At 40.2% G+C, this 19,762-nt stretch overlaps 1 protein-coding gene across 3 annotated transcripts in view; it reads left to right on the top strand.

Moving 5' to 3' along the window:
• KEL (Kell metallo-endopeptidase) overlaps positions 1–19,762 on the top strand; it is a 350,942-nt gene that overhangs the window by 273,865 nt on the left and 57,315 nt on the right. The window contains exon 6 of one of the 3 annotated variants that reach the window (XM_063815702.1): positions 18,324–18,407. The exons of the other annotated variants lie outside the window; for them this stretch is intronic. The gene's annotated coding sequence lies outside the window, so the exon portion shown is untranslated. The remainder of the gene's footprint in view (positions 1–18,323; positions 18,408–19,762) is intronic. 3 annotated transcript variants of the gene reach the window in all.

Below are 19,762 nucleotides of genomic sequence, written 5' to 3'. Positions count from 1 at the left end.
AAAAAAAGTTTATAGAGTAAAAAAGTAACAATATGCTGAGGTTTATTTATTATTTCAGAAAGAAACTGTAGTGTTGTTTAAGTGCACAGTGTTTATGAAGTCTACAGCAGGCAGTGTACAGCAATGCCCCAGGTCAACACATTTACCTATCATTTCTCACTGACTCACCCAGAACAGCTTCTAGTCCTGCACGCTCTGTTTATGGTAAGTGTACTATTTTTTATCTTTTATACTGTATTTTTAACATATATTTTCTATGTTGAGATACAGAAATGCTTGCCACTGTCACAATTGCCTAGAGTATTCAGTATAGTAATATGCTGTACAGGTTTGTAGCCTAAGAGCACTAGGCTATACCATCTAGCCTGTACCATCTAGGTTTGTTGAAGTACATTTCATGATTTTCATACAATGACAAAATCACTAAACAATGCATTTCTCAAAATGTATTCCCGCCGTTAAGTGATACATGACTATTTCCCTGGCTGTGTATACTCTCTAGCATTGCTCTTAGAGGGTGCAGTCTTGGTTATGTATGCAGACCCTGAAGTAATAGTGATTTTAACAGGGATTCTTTGACTGTCACACTGATCACACACAATTGTTAGGCTCCACTAATTGCCAGCTGATGGTCCTATTATTTTTGATAATGCCCTGGGTTGTAAATTGTTCCATAGTCTGATACAATTAAGTTTGGATTCCTTTATAGCAGTGGCTTTGAGGTCAGATTTCTTAGCTCTCTCTTTCTCAGGCTCTCCCAGTTAATCTATCTGGTCTATAATTTATTTCTTACCTCTCATGAATGTATCAGCCTTCTTCTTTGCCTTCCACTAAAACCTCCATTGTTTTTGAGAGTTTCGTTGGACTTGAACTTTCCTACCCTCTGTTTCAAACAAAGTGAATTCTTTCAGAGCTTTCTGTTTTATGGCCTGGCTCTTCCCCTGAGCAAAATATCTGAGCCATAGCTCTTGAGCTGGGTGTGAGGACGGTGGTGCAGCTCTCACTAAGTGACAACTCTGCTTTAGTTTCAGGGTGGCAGACAGGGGTAGCAGCTTTGCACTTCCTGCTTTGCCTTTCCTGGTGTAGAGCTTCTACTCTGTGAGTGAGGATGAGTGGGATCCTAGCATCCTCAGCGTGCTTCTCTCGAGCCAGATCCCCTGCCCTATGAGTGAGGACTGGGTAATAGCAGGAAGTCTCTGACCTCTCGTCTTTCCTCTCCTGGAAATTAACTTCTGCAATGTGTACGTGGAGAAGAGAGGGATGAGCAATGCTTGGCTACCTACCCCTTCTGGGAAGATACCAGAGCCCTTGACTGGGAGCTGATAGTAAAGAAGCCCAGTGCTCTTGGCTGCACGAGCCTGGAGTGGATTTCCTATCATAATGAGCTGGGAGGTGGGAGGAAGGTAGTGGGTTGTAGTTCAAATATCATAGACTCTCACTCTTCTGACCAAGCTTTGATAGATTTTCTTAAGTAAATGTTTTCTTTGTTTGCTGTATGCTCTCAGTACAATTTCCAGAGACTTGAAGTGCTTTTCTTAAATGCTTTTTTTCACCAATTATGCTTGTTTAACTGGCCTGGCAGTCTGCAGAGCTTCCTTGTCAATCATAGTTGTGTTAAAGCTACTCACCGATCATTCCAATGTCTGGATCAGCTCTGCATTGAGTTCCATTGTTTTTTACTCTTGAAAATGGATTGTTTTTCAGCTGTTCTACATACAATTTACAGGCTTTTTAAAAAAAATTTGAGACAAGGAAACAATTCATTCTCAAGAGAAAAAAACAACAGAACTCAATGCAGAGCTGATCCAGACATTGTAACTATTGGTGAGCAGATTTAAAGCAACTATGATTGACAGGGAAGCTCTGCAGACTGTCTGGCCAGATAAACAAGGATAATTGTGAAAACAGTTATTTAAGAAAAACACTTAAAATCTGGAAATGAACAAACCTCTTCTTCGGTTGAGCTTGAAGTCTGAGGGGTTCAGTTAATCTGGTTGGGAGGTCGAGATGTTTGGTGGTCTTTAGTGAACCATATGCTACACATTCCTTTAGTCATGCATTGCTGTTATCTTGGGCTCAGGGTATTTAGATTGGGTATACACATTGGGTTTAACACAGAAACAATAACCAGTAGAATACTTTAAATTTGTGAGATATTTTGAAATCTTCACAGTGTTATCACAGCTGTTTTTGATGTTGTTCTCTCTTTGGCCTAACCAGATAGATATTTGTATGAGGGATAATTCTTCATCTCTTGGTCATTATTTCCAGTATGCCTGGACCATGTGGTCTTGGTAAAACAATTTGTTTGCAACTTTTTCTCCTGAATTTATTTTTTATTATTCTGAAGGCCATGAACCTGCACGGTTCAAAAGTGTTTTGAACAGTTTTCCACAAAATCACCCATACATACATACATATACCCTCTTTCCCTAGATTTACTGGCAATTTCTTTCATATGGTTAACACTAAATACCATTCTTAGAGAAATGACCAGATTTTAAATTTGTTTTCTCTTCTTCACCATTACATAAATACTTGGATGCTCTTTTCCAGAATTAGGGTAAAGGGGATAAAGCTTTTTTCTTTAACTTTTAGTTTTGCCTCCTGTTCACTTTTTGAGAATGGGATGTTAGCAGCAGTCCTGAGGACAACAAAAACTTATAATTTAATGAGAATTAACCAGGGATCTAACCCTATACATGCAAACACACAATTTATCTATAGCTTTGACATTTCCTTGATGTTGGGATCTTCTGTCCAGTTGCTTAAGCCAAATCCGTTTGTGTATTAGACTTTTCTCTCCCTAAATATCAAAAAGTTCTGTCTTCTCTTAGGTGACTTTTTGGAACATGTCATGGAATTGGGAGCTGTTGATGCTTCTCTGCCCCACACTCACACTCTAACACCCACCCCCCTGCTACTGTGAGAATTGTCTTCTAAAAATGCTTACAACCTCCCCTTCAGGGAATCACAGTAGGCTGAACAGAAACCACCTCATGCAAATTTATACTCTACCCCTTCCCAAAAAATCCCCACAGCCCGAGGCAGACTGCCTGACAGAGAGATACAAAAAGCCATTCCACTGGTTTCATCACAAGATCACCTCTATGGAGGTCCTATGGGATGTGGCTGAAACCATATCCTGGGTTAGCTCTCTGCCCTTGGCTTATCCTGCTTGCCTTCCTCCCTTTTCCCAGACAGCATTTCTACCATATGTCACTTCCACAGGAATCCCTGTCTCAGGCTCCACTCCTAGGGAGCCCAATCCAAGTCTCTTGGAAGTGGTTCTAAAAGCAGACAATCTGGAGATGGGTCACTTGCTGGCAGATGTCAGAGAGAACTGCATCAGCGGAGGTACTGATAGACCCCAGAGCAATGAGATGATGGAGTGAATGCAGTTGTTAAGATTTTCTCCTCTTTGCACCAGTATTTGAAAGGTTCAAGGAAAATAGTAACTATAAGGACAGTGGAATTCAGTCAATGTTTGCTAAGTGCCCCAACATTGTTGAGGAGAGAAAATGACATGCTTACCTCTACTTAAAGGTGTGAGAGTCAGAAAGCTTCTTTGGCAGCAATTAAAGAGATACTCCCTGCAGTCAAAGGGCTGACAAAGTGAAGAGAAGACTCAGAATTGAACTGTAAAAGTAACAGAATTTCAAAGAAGATTCATTCAGTCTAACCAAATCTCCTGTAGCAAAGACTGGCTCATGATAGGGAATGAGTGGGACTCAGTCTTGGTGTAAAGATTTCTAGATAAATGCAGTTGAGAACTTTGAACACCCAGATTTCTCTGAACTCCCTTGGGCTGCAGAAATATCTCATTCCCTTATTGGAAGATATGGCCCCCTCTCTTACTTTAGGCATATGCAAAGGGTTCAAACAAAGTTGGTGCCTTACGAGACGATGCTTGTCTTCCTCAGAAACTGCTACCTCCTCTTCTCCTTCTACCAGATTCATACACAGGGTTAAATATCAACATAAGCTGGGGAAGAGCTGAGGCTGCTCACAGAAAAGAGATTTTGTACCCCAGAGCTCCTGCAAGAATGGGCCAATGTGCACTAGCAGGTACTAGGAGAGATGCCTGTGGGTGGATCCAGAGGGCAGTGGATCCAGGGGGTGACTGGAAGATAAAGCTGGATAAGGAAGAGTTTGTTAACATGAAGCCACTCTCCCATCATGCAGGATTTAATACGCTGGCAAGGAGCTTGGAAAATGAGTCAAATATATGCTATTTGTTGACTCATGGAAGCTTGGAAAAAGTAACATCCTTCATTAAATTAAGCGGAGATGCCAAAAATTGCCTTGGAAGATGATAAAGGAAGGGATCAAAAGGCTTAGAAGAGTGGAAATGCTATAATGGATCTACTATGTAAGACCGAAAAGCCTATCAGCTGATCATGTTCCCAAGGAGACCTGGAGGACACTCTGCCTAGCAAGATGATTAAAAAGAATGTGCTGTAAAAGAAAGTATTAGCTGGGGTGGATTATGTTAGGAGCTGCTGTTACAGAACTGAGTTCTCCAGTAGCAAGGGGACATGGATAACTAGAATAGCAGAGGCCAGGTGGCAGTGCTTAACTGTCAGATGCAAAGCGGGTGGACTTACCCTATTGGGCAGAAAGGTTGAACTGGTAGATAGGAGCAGGCTGAATTGCAGGGATCTTTGGAGATGGCTCACAGAACATAGTGTTCTTGAGGCAGGCTGTGTGGGCAGCTAACAAGAGTTCTGCTGAATATACATAACTGAAAGAGATCAAGAATGTAGAAGAAAAAGGCTAAGGACAGTCACCCCACTGGAAAGTCAGGATCCTTTGCCAAATCTCCAGATTTGAGCTAGTCCACAGACCCATGATCTATCAAACGAAAAGGAATCTGAGGCACCAGAGGTAGGGCCCTGCGACACCATGACAAGTATGTCTAGTAGCAGTTCCCCGATTTTTCCCCTACAGCCATCTACATGAGTAACCATCACTGGAGACAGAGGAATATTCAGATATGTCGAGGGCTGTGGTATAGAGTAATACGTGAGTTAAAACTTATTCCCAGAGATCCAAAGCACCATGAATGGGCCCCTTATTAGAGAAACCTACAGGAGTCAGGTAAGGAATGAAGTGCTGATCCAGACTTATCTCACAGTCGTTCCCTGTTTTTTTTGAGACTGAGTCTTACTCTGTCACCCAGGCTGGAGTTCAATGGCATGATCTCGGCTCACTGCAACCTCTGCCTCCTGGATTCAAGCTATTCTCCTGCCTCAGTCTGCTGAGTAGCTGGGATTATAGGCACCCACCACCATGACCAGCTACTTTTTGTATTTTTAGTAAAGACTGGGTTTTACCATGTTGGCCAGGCTGGTCTCGAACTCCTGACCTCAGGTGATCCACCCACCGTGGCCTCTCAAAGTGCTGGGATTACAGGCATGAGCCACTGCGCCTGGCCTCGTTCCTTCATTTTTTACTTCTTTTCTTCTCCCTTTTCCCCTTTTTACTTTGCTCTTTTCCCCTTCACTTCCACCCCCCATTCTCCCTCTCCTTCTTCCTCTCTCTCTCTCACACACACACATGCACACACGCACATACACACTCTGAATGAATACTCATTCAGCATCAGGCCTTATGCTAGGCACTGAGAACTCAGAGATGAAATCCAGCTCATCCATCCAAGAGCTCAGTACAGCGACGGAGAGGGACGAGTCAGTGAACAGCACATGGTCACAAGCACCCCACAGAGGAGTGTGCAGGGGAGCATGGCAGCACAGAGGAGGAACAGCCAACTGGGCCTGGAGGGGGAAATAAGTAACTTAGATAGATATCTACTCATAACTCTCTCCATCTTCCTCATCTCTCCAATTTCCCACTCCAATTTATATCAACACATCATACATTTATTTTAACTCAAGGGAAAAATTATAAAGATAATCCATATAAAGAATATACTGGCCAATTTATATCATTAGACAAGTCAATCTTTCTAATTAGATGGGGGAGCAAAAGAAGGGTGGATCCCCTGCGGGGGGTATGTTTTATTTCATGTTTGAAAGAAAAGTAAGTATCATCAGGCAGAAAATCTTGGGTCCCCTGCGTCTTACACCCGTTTTCAGCTGGGACTTGGCCCCGCTCAGCGTTAATCTCTTGGCATGCATTTCTAGTCACGTTAAATAGACATTTCATAGAAGACCCAGCTGATGTTAAGCCAACCATGAGGACATTCAGAAAGCGATCTTACAAGCAAGAACTCCCCCCTCAGGAGTTGGGATTCCAGAAGGTAACCAGCTTCTGCCAGGTTATTTTCTTTCTTTCTCACGGATGAGCTACTTTCCTGAAGCCTCCCAGAACACTTTAAAATTTGATCAGAAAACTACTCTGGAGAGGCTACAAGTGCAGAAGAGTAGCTTTCTCAGAGGCCCAGATTCTTTCCCCTGAATTTCATCTCATCATTGGAAAACAATTCGTGGAAAAACATGGAATTTACAGCCAGACTTAGGCCCAAGTCTCAGCTCTACCCATTCTGAGTTGTATGAGCTTAGGTCAGGTATCCACTCCTGTGACTATGAGAGGGACCACTTCTTAGGAGATGAAGAACATAAAAAATACAGGAGCAGGTTCACATCTGGCCATAAGGAGCAGGTTCACATTTAAGGAGCAGGTTCACATTTAAGGAGCAGGTTCACATCCGGCCATAAGGAGCAGGTTCACATTTAAAGGAGCAGGTTCACATCCGGCCATAAGGAGCAGGTTCACATTTAAAGGGGCAGGTTCACATCCAGCCATAAGGAGCAGGTTCACATTTAAAGGAGCAGGTTCACATCCGGCCATAAGGAGGAGGTTCACATTTAAAGGAGCAGGTTCACATCCGGCCATAAGCTTCAGAGGTGGAAGAGCCATCTGAGATCATCTACACTTTTCTTTGATCTTTGGATTTCTTTTTTCTTTGAATTTGGACAATAAATCTTTGGTTACATGGTTAGTCATGTCCATGCTAGGAATTGAGCTTGGGTCTGCTGAATGACAAAACAGAAGGTAGACTAGGGAGGAAACGGTGCAAGGGAAAGAACACACATATGTATTCTTTTTTTTTTCTTTGAGTTGGAGTCTCGCTCTGTTGCCCAGGCTGGAGTGCAGTGGTGCAATCTCGGCTCACCACAACCTCCGCCTCCTGGGTTCAAGTGATTCTCCTGCCTCAACCTCCCAAGTAGCTGGGAATACAGGCATGCACCACTGCACCTGGCTAATTTTTATATTTTTAGTAGAGATGGGGTTTCACCACGTTGGCCATACTGGTCTTGAACTCCTGACCTCGTGATCCACCTGCCTCGGCCTCCCAAAGTGCTGGGATACAGGTGTGAGCCACTGCACCCAGCCAAGAAAACATATATGGATTCTTTTCCCTTCCCTTACGCCTTTTCCTATGATATATATATATATTATATATATATGATCCATATATATTTTCATAGGATATTATATATAACATATATTATAGATATAATACATATATAATATATGTGTTATATATGATACACATAAAAATATATATGTAATAGGAAAAGGTGCAAGGGAAAGAATATGTGTATAATAATATATATATCTATATTTCATAGGCAAATTAACAGTAATAAAGATTGCAAGTTGGTTAGATTGCTCAGGGAACCAATGGAAATAGAGGAAGATTCATAGTCAGAACCTAAAAAGAATTTCCCAGGGTGCAGAAAGTGTAACTAAAATATGAAAGGAAGGAAACATAAATAAGTGAATGTTGATAAATGAAGGAGTCTGTTCATTAATCTATAAGCAAGACTACAAACTCAAAGTAAGATTACCCAGCCCTTCCAAGGGCAGGCTGGGCATGACAGAAGCAGAAACCTGGGGTGAGGCAGGGGCCACAGTGCAGCGGACAGCTGCCTGATCAAGCCTTTTGACTGCCGCTCTGTTCCCCTGTGTGTACGAAGATCTGCTGCTTTGCAGAAAGCTCGAGACCCAGGCCATGTTAAGAGAGAAGAGACCCAGATCAAAAATGTTGCAGCAGTGATTTTTGGGCCTTTCTAGAAAGAAAGGTGGTATTATGGTGAGTAATGCTTCTAGAATGTTGTGTGTGATGGGGGGAGAGAGAGTATAAGCTGTATGCGTAGACCATGCGGCGTTACGAGTTGAAATATACAAGTAAACACTTCTAAAGTCAGCGTGCAAAATTAAGGTGTTAGAAGAAGTTTCAGATGAAAAAAATAATTAGAAAGAATGACTTGTCTAATGATGTAAATGGGCCAGTGTCTTATTTATATGGATTATATTTATATTTTTTTCCCTTGTGCTAAAATAAATGTATAATGTGTTGATATAAATTTGAGTGGGAAATTGGAGAGATGGGGAAGATGGAGAGACATGTGAGTAGATATCAAGGTAACTGAAGACCATTCAATGTGTGGAGGGACAGAGACAGATGGAAGGAGACTTGGGGACTGAGTAAGGAAGAAAGGACTATACATTAGAAAGGATGATTCAGCTTAGAGCAGAACTGGAGACGACTTGAGGCCATGAAAGGAAGATTCACAAAGTCAGGGCTGGGGAACAAGGAACAGAGGCAGGGGCTGGTGGAGCTAGGGAGAGTTCATGCATGCAAATTCCGGGGGACACTAGCTCAGCTGGCTGACACTAGGGCAGAAAAGCTGGGGTCCAGTAGGCAAGGATAGGAGAGTCTCTAAATACCACAGAAACAGCAAAGCTGCTTAGGAGTGAAACTTAGCTTTTAGCAATAACGACTACCATTACTGACAACATACTTCCAGCCCTCATGATGAAGACGTTGCATACATTATTGCTTTTTTTAAAAAATTGTATTAAATTTAGGAGATAATTTTGTTAAATGCATAGATTGCATAGTAGTTAGGGCTTTTAGGGTATCCATCTCTCAAGTAACGTTTATTGTACCTATTAAGTAATTTCCCATCATCCATCCTTCTTTTCCTCCCCACTCTTCTGAGTTTTCATTGTCTATTATTCCACATTCTGTGAGCACATCATTTAACTCCCAATTATAAATGAGAACATGCAGTATTTGTCTTTCTGTGTCTTGGTTGTTTCACTTAAAATAATGACCTCCAGTTTCATCCATCACACACAATATTTATAATACAATAGCCTTGCTAAGAAAAGGTTATTATCTCCACTTTACAGGTGAAGAGCGTGAGGGCCACAGAGGTTAAGAAACATCTTGAAAGTGACAGAAATTGTATTTCAACTTGGTTCTAGCTGATGCCAAAGAGCTACCCTGAGGTTTCCCAGCCACTATTGTGAGGTGCTCACAAACCACTGCCAATGCGCTGACTAAATAATACTGGCTACATTCAAGCGTGTGCAGCTGATGCTCTTACAAAGAAAATGCCCACCCATTGAAGAGTATTGCTGATTTTGCAATTTTTGTATTGCATGAATTTTCTCAACGAAGGGATAAAAAGGATCCATTTCATAACTTTTAGCGTCAAGTGGGGGATTCTCACAATTTGTTAAGGGAATTCTGCCGCTGAAGGAGTTTGGTAGCCACCGTATGCTGCCTTTCCCAAGCCAGCCATGTTCTGCAGCCTGTGTAATCTCCAGGCCAATAGCACGCACAAAGTACTCAGTTCAAGGACCTCGACCGTGTGCAAAAGGCATTGTGCACTGCCTGCAGATGTGTGAATATGAGGCGCTCAGAGGAACACACTGCAGAACGAATGAGGTGAAGGAGAGACTAATAGGCTGAGCCTGGGGTATTAAACTGGATCTATATGAGAGGAAGCCACCGTCTTCCATGGATGCTGCTAATTACAGCGACGAGGTAATATGAAATGATTTTTGCTTGAGATAGTTTCTGCTATCATTGTATTTTTCTCATTTTCCAAGTTAATTAATTTTTATTAACAGTTTGTTGTTACCGCCTACCTTCCAAAGAATCAGGACCCAGAGAGGCCACGATGCCAAGTGTCAGAGGCGTGTGCGGTCTCAGAGGTGTGGATTCAGCTCCACCTGGTGGCAGCTCTACGTAGTGCAGCGGAGGTACCGGGGCGCTCAGGCCTCCGACTGCAAAGCCTGTTCCCCGGAGGATGAAGGGAGAAAGGGAGCAGAGCCTGTGCTTATTGCCAGAGTGAGGGGGAGAGTAAAAAACACAAAAGATAGAAAATATCGGGGACAATTTTTTGAAAACTTGAAACAAAAATAAGAGACATTCTGAAGCAAATCAAATTTTAAAAAATGGTTTGAGGGAGACCCACGAACCAAGACACTCACTGAGAATAATAACAGAATGATTTCCATGAATAGGGAAACACAATTTAACTATTTTTTTTTTTTTTTGAGACGAAGTTTCGCTCTCGTTGCTCAGGCTGGAGTGCAGTGGCGCGATCTTGGCTCACTGCAACCTTCGCCTCCCGGGTTTAAGCTATTCTCCTGCCTCCGACTTCTGAGTAGCTGGGATTACAGGCATCTGCCAATAGGCCCGGCTAATTTTTTTTATTTTAGTAGAGATGGGGTTTCGCCATGTTGGCCAGGCTGGTCTCGAACTCCTGACCTCAGGTCATCCACCCGCCTCGGCCTCCCAAAGTGCTGGGATTACTGGCGTGAGCCACCGCTCCTGGCCAATTTAACTAATTTTTAAAAGTTTGATAGAACTATGATCTTAAGAAGAAGGGTTAATTGAAAGGGATTCAATGCTGTGTTGATTCCCTCCAGAAGAGCCTGGGGCAGAGGTTGGTGAAATGGTTAAAACTGTAAACCCATGTTGCTATGTCTGGGAAAATCCTGTTCTCAGGTACGCATTTAACTGGGATGTTACCAACACATTTACTGTCTCCTTGGGGATTACAGAAGGCACACATTATACTGTTTTTACTGAATATATTGAATGCTACCAATAATATAACCAGTCCATGGAGCACATGCCATGAAGTAGGTCTGTCAGAGAGATATTACCTGCCTTGTCCTCACCAAACCATATAAATTAAATACTCTGTCCCACGTTAAGGATAAGGAAAACAGGGATTCAGAGATGTCAGGTAACTTGCCCGAGTTCTCCTAACTACACAAATGCCAAGAGGAGATTCAAATTCAGGTCCCTAATTCCAGATCCTGTTCTTTCAATTCTATCATGGTGCTTTTCTTTGAACCACATGCATTTGAAATTTGATTTTAAAGTTGGTTTTAAATTGATTTGTCAAATTATTAATAAATTCATATGGCATAAAGTTCAAAAAGTACACAAGTATAGGACCACGTGAAAACAAATAACATATGAAAAGCAATCTCTCTCCCAGCCATCCAATCTCACTTCCCCGAGGCAGCTGTGTTTTCAGAGCCTTTTATATCTTTCCAGGGTATGTGACCATGTGTAGGATTAAGAAATGTCAGCATCAAAATGATTGAGTCTCCAACATTATATAAAATTTTATTTGTATAACTAAGGCAAAAAGTCACAATAAGAGGTTAATTGACTTGAAAATCAAAATTAAAACAACTTAGCTTGCTCCAACAGAAATTTGAATTCAGTAAAAAGCTAAGCACAGAGGAGTTTCAAAATAAAATGAGTTAATTCACCATTCAGTCTTTTGAATAGTTTTGAGTTGCTACTAATGGAAGGCTTCAAAACGATTGGTTAAATTTTCTCCAAAACTTTATGCACATTTCCAAAACCCTGTTAGAAAGCTCCGAATTATCCAGCCTGTCTTCCTTTCCTTTATTTTATCAAAACTGTTGTTCTGATATCCAGTTCTATTTCTTGGTTATTAGATTGACCATTAGCCAACCAAGTGAATGTTGGCTAGAGATACTCATCAAGACTCTGGGCCAAAATGTCAGTTTGGATTTTATTTCTGGTTGCATTATGGACAAACTAGATGGTCATTTATCTAACAAACATCTTGAAGTCTTAAAAATGCTCCCAAACTCTTTCCCCCACACGTTGTTTTGTCAGTATGAGTCCAGTTTTCACATGCAAAGTGAATCAGATCTATCACACGCAGTTTTAAGTACATTTTTGCAAGAGGTCCCATTTTTAGCCAAGTCACAGCTGAGCTTTACTTTCAGCTAATTAGTACTTGTTCTTAAATTGGGCAGTTCCAACCCAAGCTGGGAGATGAGATGCAATTTACTTCCTCTCTACTCTCCTAAAATTAACTGAGCTGTAAAATGTGAGTGTTCCCTTGTTTTTCCCTGGGTTTGGTTCCATCATAAGGAATTCAACAGAACTCAGAATATTTCAACAAGTCTTGCTGTTCTAATTTGAACAGTAATAGAGTACTTCCTTTCAAAACCTCAGCTCTTTGGTTGCCAAGCAACCATTAATTTATTGTAACTAACTAGTTTTAAAATTATATGTGATGATGAAATGCAACAATATGCTTTTCATGCTCCTGAACGTACACAGCATTGGCCAGATCTGAAAGAATATGGCTGTCTTGAAGTATCAAAAACGATCATGAGCAATGCTTTTTGAGATCAAGAGAAGAAGAAATCTGTCTGTTCCCTGCATGAGCTCCTTAAGAGTGGCCTTAGGGAATACAGGAATCTGTAAGGGTTATAAGGGTTACACAATGTGACGTCCACAAAATTAGAGAAGCCCCAGGCACTGGAAGATCCTTGTCCCTAAAGAGGAGTGACATGAACTAGGAATAAGATATAGGGTTCCCTTAAAGGGCCCTGACAATACTTCAATTCACTTCGTTGGCAGAACCTTTTCATTCATCCTGTATTATGTAAGGACGTTTTAAAGTGTGTGTAGTCGATTTATTAAATGTGCTAAATTCAATGGGATAGAAATAGGACATAACCTTATTTTTCCCTCTCTCTTTGCCTCCAACAGGCTCCATCAGATCTCCCTGTCCTTCCTCTGTCACATTTAGGGCAGATCCTGTAATTTTCCTTGCTTTGCTTAAAAATGCCTTCATAGTGTTCATGAAGACCCATTATCAGGTGTTAAACTGTGCTTTTCAATCTATATTAGAACTTCAATATTGAATCCAATTTAAAGAACTTCTTTTCCACTGGTCAGAGCTGACTGGCTATTTAGAGACCTGCAGGTGGAGAGCAGAAATGGTTTGCTCTTTTCACTCCTCCTTACTCATCTACTCCAATCCCCCATCTTTGCCTGGATCCTATGGTATTAAGACAGGGAAGAGGAGGTCAGGGGGAAGGGGATGATGTCTCTTCACTTGCCGGGAGCTGTTTGTCCCATCCCTAGCTGCTGATGCCCTTTTGTGGGGCAAGCATCCAAACGGTATCTTTCTTACTGGGTGCATTTGTGGATTCCTTAGGTACCTTGTAGGAACACCTGCATTTCACATTGCCTTGTGATCCCCTTCAATTCCTGTGCTTGTTAAACTTACAGCCTCTCAGTGCTGGGGTCTCATTTGAGGAGGTACCACTTTTGGGCCAGGAACCTTCATCAAGGTTCATCATTCCCATGGCATCCACGTGGCCCCTTTTGCCCTATCAATGATAGGAATACCAGCTTGCTATCATAACTTCCCACTGATAAGGCAAGAGGACTCTTTGCTCTCTCAGACTCTGAAGGTAGGTGTTCATTGCTGTAACAGTGAAACAGCAAGAGAACTAACATAACTAACTCCATTTTTGTTTCAGGGACCTTTACCCATTCCTGCATATAGGCTAGGATAATTTTAGAGCACTGAGATATTATGCAAAAACGGCAATCATGTAGTTTTAAAAACTAACTCTGGGATTAAAGGAGACTTATGTAAACAATTACATGAAGTTTTGTTAAAGATTTATAGGAGCATCATGACCTGACCAAAGACAAGAAAGTTCCCCGCCCCCTCAGACCCTCGCTGGTGCCCGGATGTCTGAGGTCATTGGTCACCTCTCCATCCCAACCCCCTCCTCCTCCTCCAGCATTAACATAAAAAGGGTACAATTTGTACCGACTTAAGATGGTACTTTAAGATGCAATTCCATCATCGTCTCGGTTTGCTGGCTCTCCGAATGAACATGCTTTTCCTCCCACCAATTCGTGTCTCATGCTGGGCTTTTGAGCAGTGAGCAGCTGAACCTGGGTTTGGCTACATTGCTTCCTGAGATTCTCTCACCATGTCACTCCCCTAGGGGCACCAGGGTGGGTCTTCTGGGACTTTGTGTTCAACCAGGAAGTGGCTAAGAAACAGACCTAACTTCTATAGGATAAGTAAAGGACCTAAGCCTCTTGGGGACGGCCTTTCCTTGCCTAGGGCATGTGGGAGAAGGAGCTATAAAACCCTACTCCCGTGAATTTCCTCCCTCTAGTAAACACCCTTTTTCTTTATAGCATGGGTTGCTGGTGAAACAAAGGCCAATGGATTGTCATGGCATTTTTAATGTCTTACAGATCTGTGTCTGGCACTTCTTTAAATTATTTTGGTACTAAATGCCTATTTCTTGTGGCCTTGAAATTCTATGACATATGAAAATGTTAATTTTCATATGTCATTATAGAGGCAACCACAAGAGGGCAATATTTCAGCAGCAGAAACAAAACCCTAGGAGAAGATGGCTGCCTTCCTCGGAGTCCACCGATGTTGCTCAGATGCCTTTGGTCTACCTAGGTTGAAAGCTAGATAGAAAGTTCAGAATTGGGACAAGGTAAAGGGTCACATCAGGAAAATGCAAAGACGGGACGGTGTAGCAAGACAGCAGCACACCAGTCTGGCTGACAGACAAAGACTAGAAAATTTGGGAAGAAATCTGCAATTGAGAAATGGGAAGTAAAGCACTCTTTTCTCACCTCTACTCTTACCCTACAAACCTGCTCCAGGCTATTCCACTCTGTGGTAGGCTGAGTCTTCCAAGAAGTAGACACCCAGCAGGATCAGAAGTCTGAGCAATTTCTTCGGGAAAATACAGAGGGAGAAGAAGGAAGAAGCCTGGCATTGGGAAGGCAGCGAGAGCCATCAGATAGTGATGGGGGCGTGAGCATTATGAAGGAGAGAGTCAAGGTGGGAAGACGGAGTGGAAGAGTCTGCGATTGCAGTGCAGCTCTAACAAAGTCCAACAAGTGCACCGAGTTCTTCTTGAGTTTACATTGCTTACCTGAGTGGCTCCCTGCCAGCCACAGTCATTAGCTGGGAGCAGTCTGTGGGAAGCATGACCTAACTAAGACATGAGAAGGATTTTGGAGCATAGCAGCTAGGGCTGCCAGTCAGCTATGCTCCCTGTCGTTAGAGATATGAGAGGGGCATTTGCAGGGCCACTGCACACCCTAAACAATGAGTGAATGAATGAACGAATGCCCTTTTCTTATCCTTGTTTAACCATTACGTTACCATCCAATCTTATATCTCCTTTCCTGCAAAGCTTTTGAAATACAAGTACATACCCACTGTTATTATTTCCATACTTCCCATGCTTTTTTTTTTAATCCACAGCAAGTTGGATTCTCCTTGCCACTGTCCACTGAAACTGTTCCAGCCAAGCTCATCAGTTTTCACATGCAAACTGACTTCCCATTTATTTTCCCTATTTCCAAGGACTGCATGAATTTGGAGCTCAGAAATAAAGTCAATTGGGGAAGATAATGGTGGATAAGAGATATTTGAACAGCCAAAAATGTGAGAGAAGGAAGGGAGATAAAGCTTTGAATATTTTATAAAAGAGAAGGAAGAAAAGAAGAATACTGAGAGGTTAAAGAAAGTGTGGACTTTAAAAACAACTTCTGGGATATTGAAAACTCTTTTCAAACAGGCGAATCAGGCAAACCCAGGGACTTTGTGATCATATGAAATTGAAGTGAAAAAAATAACCAATCAAATCTTCCATCTTCTGGCTAACTTCAGATTTGCCAGAAGAGGTCAGCAAAGACATTAACATCAGTCTTTGCCCTCCCTCGAGGCAGGATGGTGGGTTAGAAAGTGCTTTCTGCCACTTTGCTTAGAATTTATGCAGGGCTTCCATTATCCATACCCCTATCTTTTTTAGGCCCTCTTTCCAGAGTTTAACAGCTGCCTGAGCTCCTGGTGAGAGGATGGACCAATCTAAAATAAATAATAACACACATACCCTGTGTCTTATGTAATAACAGATCTTCAATTTAAATTTATGTACTGCATCTCTATGTAAACTAATTAAAATTTCTGGCATGTTAGCCTATGCAATTAGACAAGAGAAAAAAATGCAGGGCCAAGATGTTAAAAAGGAGGAGAAAAAAAGATTAACATGAATTTTAAATAATTTGTTTATCTGGAAATCTCAACAAAATAAAGTAAAAAACCAATGTGGCTGGGCACAAAATTTATATTGAGAGTCAAAAGACTTCACATATAAATCACATTAAGTTAGAAAATATAATGGAAGGAAAGAACCTCATTTACAAAAGCAAAAGCAAAGAAATATAACATTATTAGGAATAAGCTTAACAAGTAAAGATTTACGTTTAAACTAGATTGACATTTAAAAAAATGCTCCTGAAAGACACAAAAGTAGATTTGAGCAAATGGAAAGGTGGAGAAAACAATACAAAGATATCAATTCTCCTCTAAGTGTATCCATAAAAATGATACAATCACAATTTAAAAATCAATAGTATTTTTTAAAGCTAGACAAGCAGATTACATTTTATTCATGCATTATTTCATTCATTTATATTTTTAGAGACAGAGTCTTGCTCTGTCACCCAGTCTGGAGTGTAGTGGCATGATCATAGCTCACTACAGACTTGAACTGCTGGACTCAAGTGATCCTCCCACCTCAGCCGCCTGAATAGCTGGGATTACACATGTGAGCCATCATGCCCAGCTTAGATTAAATTTTTTATTATGGAAAAATAAACAAGCAAAAATTTTCAAAAACATTCTGAAATAGAAGCATAATGAGGAATAACTACATCTGTAAAACAGATTATATAGCTATAATGTAAACAGTACTATCATTGGGAAAAAATGAATTATTCAATAAATGGTCAAACAAACTAGCAGCTACCTAAAAAACAAAAGTTAACTCCATTATTGCCTATGTCATACCAGGCTGTTTAAAATGGATCAAATATTTAAATGTAAAAAAAAAACATAGATTTAACATAAGAAATAAAAGAATGTTTATAAAAATGGGTAAGACCTTTCTTAGGATGACTTAAAACACAGATGTCATAGAAGATTGACTTTATGAAGAATTTTTTTAAAATTTGCTATGGTTAATACTACCCCAAGGTAAACAGACACACGAAAACACCAGAAAACAATTTCAACTCATATCACAAAAGGTTAGTTTGCATCATGTGTAAAAAGCTCCTATAAGAAAAAAATAAAACTACTCAGCAGAAAAATGGGCAAAAGATAAGCACATGTGAGAATATTTTCATCTTCATTCATAAGGAGAACAATAAAAATTAAAGCCATATTAAGATACTATTTTCACTTATTAAACTGGCAAATGTCAAAAAGTTTTATAGTACACTGCATGAAAATAGGTAGTGTAAAATGTAATAGCCTGCATGAAGGGCAATTATGTAATATATATTAAAGCGACAAATGCTTTTACGCTTTGGCCTAGCAATTCCTCTTCTAGAAATTGTCATTTAGATATTGTGTACAGGGAAATAATGAATGTATTCCATTTGGTGGAATAATCTGGAGTTATTAAAAAAGGAAACAAGAACCAAGAATGTCTTATGTATAAATATACAATGATCTGTACTGCATAGGACATATGTTCGATATACTACCATTTGTACAAAAAGAAAATGTGCTTATATGCATTTACTTATGCAGACGTATATGCTTAAAATTACCTCTGTAAAGACACAGAAGAAAGTGATAACATTGGTTGCCTTGAGGGAGGAGGATCAGATAGAAAAGTGTTTCAAAGTATCCTTTAAAATTTTGAACCATGGAAGTATATTATGCTTTGATGCTTTAATATTTGAATATAGTTATATCTTCTTTTGATATTCTGGCACTTTTAAAAACATCTGTATTTGGGGTACTGTATGATCCTGATTCTCTAGGTGTTATAATTAACATATATATCTTATTAATCCAAAACTCAACTATGTAGTCTTTCTAGAACATAGCTAGGAATCAGAAAATAGCAAAATAAACCAGCAAGCAGACAAAATAAATGTTACAAAGTCCATGAACCACATAAAGCTTAGCCACTTTACTCACAGGAAGTCTGTTAGAGTCCCTTTTATCTGTTTATTTATTTATTGGAAATAAGCTTGATAAAATGATTTACTCATAGAAAGGAGATAAGAAAAGACAGGTCTACTGAAAACAACAAGCAGTGTGTTAGCTCTCAATCAAGAGACATGTTGAGAGAAATTAAAAACCAACTGTACAAAACTGACCAAAGGACTTAAGACATTTTTGTTCATTTAGTGCAGGAGCAAACCTTCTCTGAGACCATGTGTATATGACAGTGGCATCCTAATGATCGTCTTGAGAAACCAAGAAGACATTCAGGTATGCACAATAGAATCTATTAAGACTGATTTTCATGCCTAACATTTAAATAAAATATAAAAACTTTTGATGATTAAGTCTAAAACTTAGAGGCTCTGGAAAATGGAATAACACATTTCAGGTTGGTGGTGTTTTGGAGTATATTTTTAAATGCTTAACTGAAGATATCACCAAATGCCAGAGTAATTGGTCAGAGATTTCTTTTTCTATTGAACACAAATGAAAACATCAGTATCAAAAATTGGCAGTAGATATGCAAAAAGGGAGTCAGGAAAATTATTCTTGTACAAGAAAACAACTTTATAATATATAAGAGCTCAGGAGAAACTTCTAACTTTTCTACAATGGAATGACTCCAACAATCACAGTCAAAATTTAAAGAATGGGTAATAGGTTTTAGCAAATAAATGAGAGGAATTGTAGCAGTCATTAATCTAGGACAGGTTAGAATAAAAGAGGTGGTAACATAATGATTAACCATTTAACAGAGTGATTAGGACTATTGCTGGCATACTCTTTGACCCAGCTATCCATTTCCAGGAATTGTTTTTCTAAATGTACTTACACGAGGGTGCGAGGGTGCGGAGATATGTACAAAAGGACACATACACCCTTGTTGGAAACACATATATCCCTTGTTGGAAACATATATATCTTTTGCTTTAAAATAATTCGACTTGGCTGGGTGCAGTGGCTCACGCCTATAATTCCAGCACTTTGGGAGGCCGAGGCGGAAGGAATGCTTATGCTCAGGAGTTTAAAGCCAGCCTGGACAACATAGGAAGACCTCATCTCTACAAATAATTTTAAAAATTGGCTGGGCTTGGTGGCGGGCACCTGTAGTCCCAGCTACTCAGGAGGCTGAGGTGGGAGGATCGACCCTGGGAGGTCAAGGTTTCAGTGAAGTGTGATCACACCACTGCACTCCAGCCTGAACAACTAAGTAAGACTTTGTCTCAAAAAAACAAAAATAAATAAAATAAAAGAATGCAACTGGAAGCAGCTTAAGTGTCTAAGGAAAGGGAACTGATTAAATAAGTTCTGTTGTATTTATTAAATGGAATACTTACTATGTAACCATTAAATAGAAGTGGGGAATACTATATATATTGATACATAAAATTGACTACTTTAAAATAAATAAAAAGAAAGCTATAGAATACCATACAAGGTATCATATATTTTGTTTAAAAACATTTCTGTGTGTGTGTGTGTGTGTGTCTTAGGATATGATTAGGAAAAGGGTTAGAAAGATACCCATTGACCTGTTATATCACTTGGCTGAAGATATGGGGTGAATGGACAACGGGCCAGAAATGTTCACATTACTTTATGCATAGCTGTAGTTCTTGATT

The sequence above is a fragment of the Pan troglodytes genome, chromosome 6 (assembly GCF_028858775.2).
Source record: "Pan troglodytes isolate AG18354 chromosome 6, NHGRI_mPanTro3-v2.0_pri, whole genome shotgun sequence".
NCBI classification, from domain to species: domain Eukaryota; kingdom Metazoa; phylum Chordata; class Mammalia; order Primates; family Hominidae; genus Pan; species Pan troglodytes.
The sequence above is the reverse complement of the archived record's forward strand: the minus strand, read 5'-3'. Positions and strand labels throughout refer to the sequence as shown.